This window comes from Mytilus californianus, unplaced genomic scaffold (assembly GCF_021869535.1).
Source record: "Mytilus californianus isolate M0D057914Y unplaced genomic scaffold, xbMytCali1.0.p SCAF_7, whole genome shotgun sequence".
Lineage (NCBI taxonomy): Eukaryota > Metazoa > Mollusca > Bivalvia > Mytilida > Mytilidae > Mytilus > Mytilus californianus.
In genome coordinates, this window is record NW_026262723.1 from 13,662,673 (window position 1) to 13,671,449 (window position 8,777).

Below are 8,777 nucleotides of genomic sequence, written 5' to 3' on the forward strand. Positions count from 1 at the left end.
ATTTAGTTGAAGACGGGTTCGCAGAAAATAATCTCGAATGGTCAACAATAATACATCGCTAAAAGTAAATAATTATCTATTCTAACATAACAACTAATTTCAACAGTAAAAATAAATAAAAAAACATTGTCCGATTTGAAACAAAAGTGTATGAGTTGTCCTACGCTTCAGAGTTTTGAACTGAACTTGACATTCACTTAACATGCTGAAATTGACATGGTTGATTTTGTGTTACACGTGTACACATTCAAGTTTTGAAATTGACGATTGTCGTCGTAGAAAATCCAGCTGTTCATGTTTGTCTGTTATCAGAAAATGGGTTTAATTGTTGTTGCCCTAAAGAAATGCTTGAAAACAAACAGAACGTAAATTAATCTATAAAGTTCACATAAGGTCAAGCAATACGTCTATACAACACTTGTCAACAGCAATACACAAACGTAGTCCGGCAGTGGGCGGAGCTTTAAAGCGATATCTGTATAGTATACAGATACAGCCTAGCGATATCTGTTGGGCTGTATATGTATGATAAAACACCCAATTGCAGGATAAATATAACTGACGGGACGTATAGCGGCGCACTTGTACATCCCACATTGCCGAATAGTCTCAATCAAGTCCCATCTGACATAGGAATTTCAGTGACCATTTTTTCAACTCTTGCGATCTTATGGAAAAACGTGTTTTCTATGAAAAAGAGGACGATTGCAACCATATCAGTAAATATTATTATTCGTAGAATATCAATTCCTGCAATATATTCTACATGTGCCGTCATAACGTATGAATTAATTCTCTTGTATTTGATATAACAGAAATGATAAATTCGTTTTCGTCAAAGTGATAATTGAATGATATTAAGCTTTCATTAATTTAGTTGATTTGCCAAAAACAGAAATAAAAAGTTCACTAAACTGAAATCTGTTTTCAATGAGAAAGTAAATAATTGTTAACAACATAAATCAAGAGATTATACTTTCAAAAGTAAAAAAAAATAATCTCATTAGATTTCTGGCCTCGTACATACACTTGCTGATAAAAGAAATGTCTCACTGAGATCCGGATTAATGCCGGTAAAATCACTGAGATCCGAATTAATGCCGGTAAAATCACTGAGATCCGGATTAATGAAAATCCCAAATCTAGATTGTAAATGATATTTACAATGTTGTTTATTATCAATAATCTAAACCACATCCTCGTGCAAAACAGTTGTTGAGAAATTGTTAAGTGACATCGGTTAAAAATATGCAACGTATTACAGCAGCATGCAATAAAGTGTTGCTTAACAGTTTTCACGGCTTTTTCTCCTTAAAAACCATATATTTTACTGTCAAAAGGTGTCGTTATTGTTATTAGCCGTCATCACGGGTAGTAACCTCGTCATATCGAGAAGCATTTAGTACAGTGATTTTGTCATAGTTTGGTTAAGATGAACATGGTTGTGTTAAGTGTTTTTGATGACAAACAGTGTCAAAATATAAACATTCGAATAGTTTGTTAAAGGAACTAATGACAACAAATTCAAGCTGGTAAGTATCTTTGTTTATAGCTAAGATGTTAGTACATCAAAATTTGTATCATATAGTTATTAATTTGACACAGAATAATGCTTGCGTATGTCAAAATTTAAAAGTTGTGATTCGTTTCAAATGCACAGAGAAAAGTGGTTTGCCTACTGCCTGCTACATCACATATTTTGTTATGATATAAAACTGCCGTCAATTTTCCCGAAAAACAGCCCCTAGTGCACACAATTTGAGATTACAGAATATTCGGTGTCATGGTTTGGTTCATTCGTGTCATGGTTTATTTCATGTTGAACATGGTTCAGTTATGTGATTCTATTCGTAAATGAAGGAAGAGTAACGATCAAAATAAACAGACATTATATATATTGAAATACTCTTTTTTAAATCGTTTTATTTGGAATACAAAAGGACATATATACGCACATTCAATGTAGTATTATATATATTAAGTACATGCGGTCGGATTGCCAATGAGATAACTATCCACCCGAGACCAAAATGACGTAGATGTAAGCAACTATATGTCGTCGTACGGCCTTCAACAATGAACAAAATCCATACCTTTTAGCAAGCTATAAAAGGCTCCGATAAAATTAAAAAATTTAAATGAGAAAACCAATGTATTATACAATATTACAAAAACATAATCATTTTTATTCGTTCGTAATAATAATTGATAAAAGTGGACATTAAATCGGCTTCATTCTAATTCGGAATTGTGATTTTTCATATATTTAAATTCTGAACTTGTGTGTATTTTTTTTTTTTTTAATATTACTAATAGTTTATAAAACAAATAAGTTTTAACTGTTGTCCATGTCACACGTTAACTATTTGTTTCGTGGATGGTTGAAGACTTATTGTGTCCTCTTGATATCGTTTGGTTAGTTTTGTAGTTGGGATACTATAGCATGGGCGTATAACCCCACATCTCCCGTTTTATTCATCATAGACTAGTTCAAAATAAAACAACAGATATATAGTTTTAATAGAAAAAAAGTAGAACAAAAATTACTTTTTGACTAGCTGATACGTTTGCAACTTGAAGTAGACGTTTTTACAAATTTTACAAGTGATGCCGCTCACGATATCATCGACAGAGTCAATCATTGACATACGGAGAAAATAATCTATTTGAAACAGAAGCAGCGCTTTCTGTTTTTATGATTATTATCTCAAAAGTTAGTTTAAAAGAGCAGTGACTATTTAAATTATAAAAGCAAAGTAACAAAAATACGGGACTTCGAGGAAAATTCTAAACGGAAAGTCCCTAATCAAATGGCAAAATCAAAAACTGAAACACATCAAACGAATGGATAACAACTGTCATATTCCTGACTTGGTACAGACATTTTTTTCTGTACAAAATGGTGGATTAAACCTGGTTTTATAGCCAGCTTTACCTCTCACATGTATGATAATCGCATAAAATTCCATTATATTGACGACGATATGTGAACAAAACAAACAGACATAATAGTAAAAAATGTCAAAAAATAAGGGTACAGCAGGCAACATTGTGTTATAATCTTTAGTCACTATAAAAACAAAACAAACATTTCAACAAAGAAAAACAAAAAGGCATATAGACAAAGCACATAAGCAAAAACGAAAGACAAGAATTCAAAAATTTACCATATCACAATAACACAATGACGGGATGTATAAGTACCGAGCCACGTCAAATGGATTGGGCCAAAAATAGACTAAATAGTTAAAGTAATAATTTACAAAGACAAATAAAAGATTACCATAACACGTCATTAAGGTGACAAACAACGTCAGTACATAGAATCTTTACTTAAAGACCACCGTTTATTACTTGTGAAGTTGAAAAGGAATATTTACCCACAAGGTCTTCCGATGAACTTTTTTGGAAAAAAGGACGAGACGTTTTTTGACATACCACTGGTTCATCAACTTTCTGCTCAGACACTGGTGACGATTTACAAAGTATGAGTAGCATCTGCAAGCTCTTGGATATCAAATGAGTTGGGAAATGTATATCCCATGTGCAGGAGAAGTTGGTATATTGCTACTAAGGTTGGAGAAACTGATAATTTTAAAATTAAAATCGTCTCGTTTGTCATAGATTCTGGTACTAAGATGACTGCTCATGTCAAATTCGAGGTTAAGTCTAACTAGAGGCTCTCAAGAGCCTGTGTCGCTCATCTGACTCTACTTTGGTTTTAGAAATCATGTAAAGATAGATAAAAATCATAACAGATACCCAAATAATGATTGAGGCCAAATTTGGTTTAATATTGGTCCCGTTATTTAATAAAATATCCTGGTGACCATCTTGAACATTCATGCCATGTTTGGTTTCATTCAATTCAGTGGTTCTCTAAAAGAAGACATTTGTATGTATTTCCCATAAGGTCCTATGTTAAACTAAGTCCCCTGCTAGCGGCCATCTTGGATGATGGATCGGCTGCAAAGAAACAACACTTGGTCAACACCTCATAAGGAACATTCGTGCCATGTTTGGTTTCATTCAATTCAGTGGTTCTCTAAAAGAAGACATTTGTATGTATTTCCCATAGGGTCCTATGTGAAACTAAGTCCCCCGCTGGCGGCCATCTTGGATGATGGATTGACTGCAAAGTAACAACACTTGATCAACACCTCATAAGGAACATTCAAACCATGTTTGGTTCCATTCCATTCAGTGGTTCTCTAAAAGAAGACATTTGTATGTATTTCCCATAGGGTCCTATGTGAAACTAAGTCCCCCGCTGGCGGCCATCTTGGATGATGGATTGACTGCAAAGTAACAACACTTGATCAACACCTCATAAGGAACATTCATACCATGTTGGGTTCCATTCCATTCAGTGGTTCTCTAAAAGAAGACATTTGTATGTATTTCCCATAGGGTCCTATGTTAAACTAAGTCCCCCCGCTGGCGGCCATCTTGGATGATGGACCAATTGCAAAGTAACAACATTTGGTCAGCACCTCATAAGGAACATTCATGCCATGTTTGGTTTCATTCCATTCGGTGGTTCTCTAAAAGAAGACATTTGTATGTATTTCCCATAGGGTCCTATGTTAAACTAAGTCACCCACTCGCGGCCATCTTGGATGATGGATCGGCTGCAAAGTAACAACACTTGGTCAGCACTTCATAAGGAACATTCATGCCATGTTTAGTTTCATTCAATTCACTGGTTCTCTAAAAGAAGACATTTGTATGTATTTCCCATAGGGTCCTGTGTTAAAATAAGTCCCCCGCTGTCGGCCATCTTGGATGATGGACCGACTGCAAAGTAACAACACTTGGTCAGCACCTCATAAGGAACATTATTGCCATGTTTTGTTTCATTCCATTCACTTGTTCTCTAAAAGAAGACATTTGTATGTATTTCCCATAGGGTCCTATGTTAAACTAAGTCCCCCGCTGGCGGCCATCGTGGATGATGGATCGGCTACAAAGTAACAACACTTGGTCAGCACCTCATAAGGAACATTCATGCCATGTTTGGTTTCATTCCATTCAGTGGTTCTCCAGAAGAAGTTCAAAATGTAAAAAGTTAACGACGACGACGACGACGGGCGACGGACGCCAAGTGATGAGAAAAGCTCACTTGGCCCTTCGGGCCAGGTGAGCTAAAAATGAGGCAGAAGAAGCCGTGTATGTTGTTCCATTAATTTCTAGTTTTGGGGGATATATTAATGGAATTCAATCAGAAAATTCTGGATTGTTAATGGAAAGAACAATATATATGAATGTGAAATTAAATTATCTGGCTTCTTTGATCTTCTTGTTTTTTTACAAATGTCTGAAGGAACTCCGACTAATATGAAGATAAGAAGAGGTCGCTGCCGCACAGTTCGCTCCCATAGAAATACCGTCAATTTGGTGACAAAGTCTACCTCCAAATTCAACAAATATTTTGTCAATAAGAAACTCCATCATTCTGGTCACTTGTTCCTCTGTGTATCATGTTTTATTTTTTTGTTCACTATTAACAAAATATGCCGTATGGTATCCAAAAGTAATAAATGTATAGCGTGCGCTACCATTTTTATGTTGAAAAGCATTGTAGATTTAAATTATTTCTTTTAGACGATTTTTCATTTACACATAGGGAATGGTGGTACACAGTGTTGAACAGATAGAAATAATTTCAGAGAAATATCGAGATTTACATTTATTTAGAAGTTCTTGAGAGTTTTTTTAAAATCCATATATGGTTAATACCACTACGCGAGTGAACAGTTTCACGGTATTTCTGAAACCCTCTTTCATTGCGGAAAGAATCTTTGTCAATCAAATGGACAATTCTTTCGTCGAACATGTAGATGAGCTGGCAATGTATGACTGTTTGTATGGAATTTTGTGAAGCTTAGGTATCCAATACAAACAAGGTAAGTCCTCCTATTTGCTGCTCAAAGTAATGTTCATTGAAGCTATTAAGGACTTATGAATCACCAAAATCTCATCCTTGTCAAATGATGTTTTTGTATGTGGGATTACATGAGTGCAAATCTATTCCTAATTTTTTTACAAGACACTCGTAGTAGTACGATTTGCATACAAAGACAAGTCACGAACAGTTAAATTGTTTAATGTACGTTTTTCCAATTAACGCATCTAACTTTGGTTTAAAAGGCTTTTTTTCTTCTTAGTCAGTTGGTAAATTGTGTAACTTCGTTTAATTACATGCGTTTTTAAACAAACTATCAATATTGAGCTGAAACACATATATATTAATTTGGATCTAAACCATGACAAACTTGATCAAAACCATGACGAATTTCTAGACACTTAACCGAACCATGTCATAACTTAACCAAACCATAGCAATTTCGATAGTTTGCTTATTCTGCGTTAGTTTCTTGAAAACAACAATTCCAATGTAGATTGTTTGACTAACAATGCAAATTAAAACATCTTATTTGCTTTTTATTTGCTCGTTTGAATAGAACTGAGGCAATTCTTCGGGGAAGTAACTTAACACAACCATGTTCATCTTAACCAAACTATGACAAAATCACTGTACTAAACGCTTCTCGATATGACGAGGTTACTACCCGTGATCATTGTGGTGAACAAAAAGCCAAATAGCCATATTGCGTGCAGAAAAGAAATACAAACCTGACGAACTATTTTGCCAATAATTAAGCCTTTTTTCCGTAATGACACAAATAATTTCTGTTTAGTATGTATACTGGTGTCACGATATCTCGCGTACTCAAGTTAACTATCCCATTACTATAGACAATAACATTATTATGTAGACTTATAATTCTTAACGTAACTGTACATCTATAAATTAAATCACTTAAGAGGGGAACAATCAATACACTAGGCCTTAAAATCTTTATTTATCAAAACCGTTAATAGAGGACTATGCGCTCAATACAAATGAAAAGATCGAGATTTCATGGTCTGATCCCAGATCGGGTCAAACCAAAGACTAGAAAAGAGAGACGAAAGATACCAAAGGGACATTCAGGTGCTCCGGAAGGGTAAGCATATCCTGCTCTACTTTAAAAATATATAATTTTCTACTTCTACGACGGATACGCGACATTTAGAAATAAGATCAAGGACTGAAAGGCACAAAGTTCTATTGATTTGTCTGGGTAAGGTTACACGTCTTCATGTAGACTCACGGGTAGTAACCTCGTCATATCGAGAAGCGTTTAGTACAGTGATTTTGTCATAGTTTGGTTAAGATGAACATGGTTGTGTTAAGTGTTTTTGATGACAAACAGTGTCAAAATATAAACATTCGAATAGTTTGTTAAAGGAACTAATGACAACAAATTCAAGCTGGCAAGTATCTTTGTTTATAGCTAATATGTTAGTACATCAACATTTGTATCATATAGTTATTAATTTTAAACAGAATAATGCGTGCGTATGTCAAAATTTAAAAGTTGTGATTCGTTTCTAATGCACAAAGAAAAGTGGTTTGCTTACTGTCTGCTACATCACATATTTTGTTATGATATAAAACTACCGTCAATTTTCCCGAAAAACAGCCCCTAGTGCACACAATTTGAGAATACAGAATATTCGGTGTCATGGTTTGGTTCATTCGTGTCATGGTTTATTTCATGTTGAACATGGTTCAGTTATGTGATTCTATTCGTGAATGAAGGAAGAGTAAAGATCAAAATAAACAGACATTATATATACTGAACTACTCTTTTTTAAATAGTTTTATTTGGAATACAAAAGGACATATATACGCATATTCAATGTAGTATTGTATATATTAAGTACATGCGGTCTGATTGCCAATGAGATAACTATCCACCCGAGACCAAAATGACGTAGATGCAAGCAACTATATGTCGTCGTACGGCCTTCAACAATAAAACAAAATCCATACCTTTTAGCAAGCTATAAAGACTCCGACAAAATTAAATGTAAAAAAAAAATTAAATGAGAAAACCAATGTATTATACAATATTACAAAAACATAAACATTTTTATTCGTTCGTTATATTAATTGATAAAAGTGGACATTAAATCGGCTTCATTCTAATTCGGAATTGTGATTTTTCATATATTTAAATTCTAAACTTTTGTGTATTTTTTTTTTCATTTTAATTTTACTAATAGTTTATAAAACAAATAAGTTTTAACTGTTAACTATTTGTTTCGTGGATGTTTGAAGACTTATTGTGTCCTCTTGATATCGTTTGGTTAGTTAAGTAGAAGTTTTTACAAATTTTACAAGTGATGCCGCTCACGATATCATCGACAGAGTCAATCATGGACATACGGAGAAAATAATCAATGTGAAACAGAAGCAGCGCTTTTTGTTTTTGTAATTATTGTCTCAAAAGATAGTTTAAAAGAGCAAAATAACAAAAATACGGGACTTCGAGGAAAATTCTAAACGGAAAGTCCCTATTCAAATGGCAAAATCAAAAACTGAAACACATCAAACGAATGGATAACAACTGTCATATTCCTTACTTGGTACAGACATTTTTTTCTGTAGAAAATGGTGGATTAAACCTGGTTTTATAGCCAGCTTAACCTCTCACATGTATGACAGTCGCATAAAATTCCATTGTATTGACAACGATATGTGAACAAATCAAACAGACATAATAGGTAAAAATGACAAAAAATAAGGGTACAGCAGGCAACATTGTGTTATGATCTTAGTCACTATAAAAACAAAACAAATATTTCAACAAAGAAAAACAAAAAGGCATATAGACAAAGCACATAAACAAAAACGAAAGACAAGAATACGAAAATTTACCATAGCA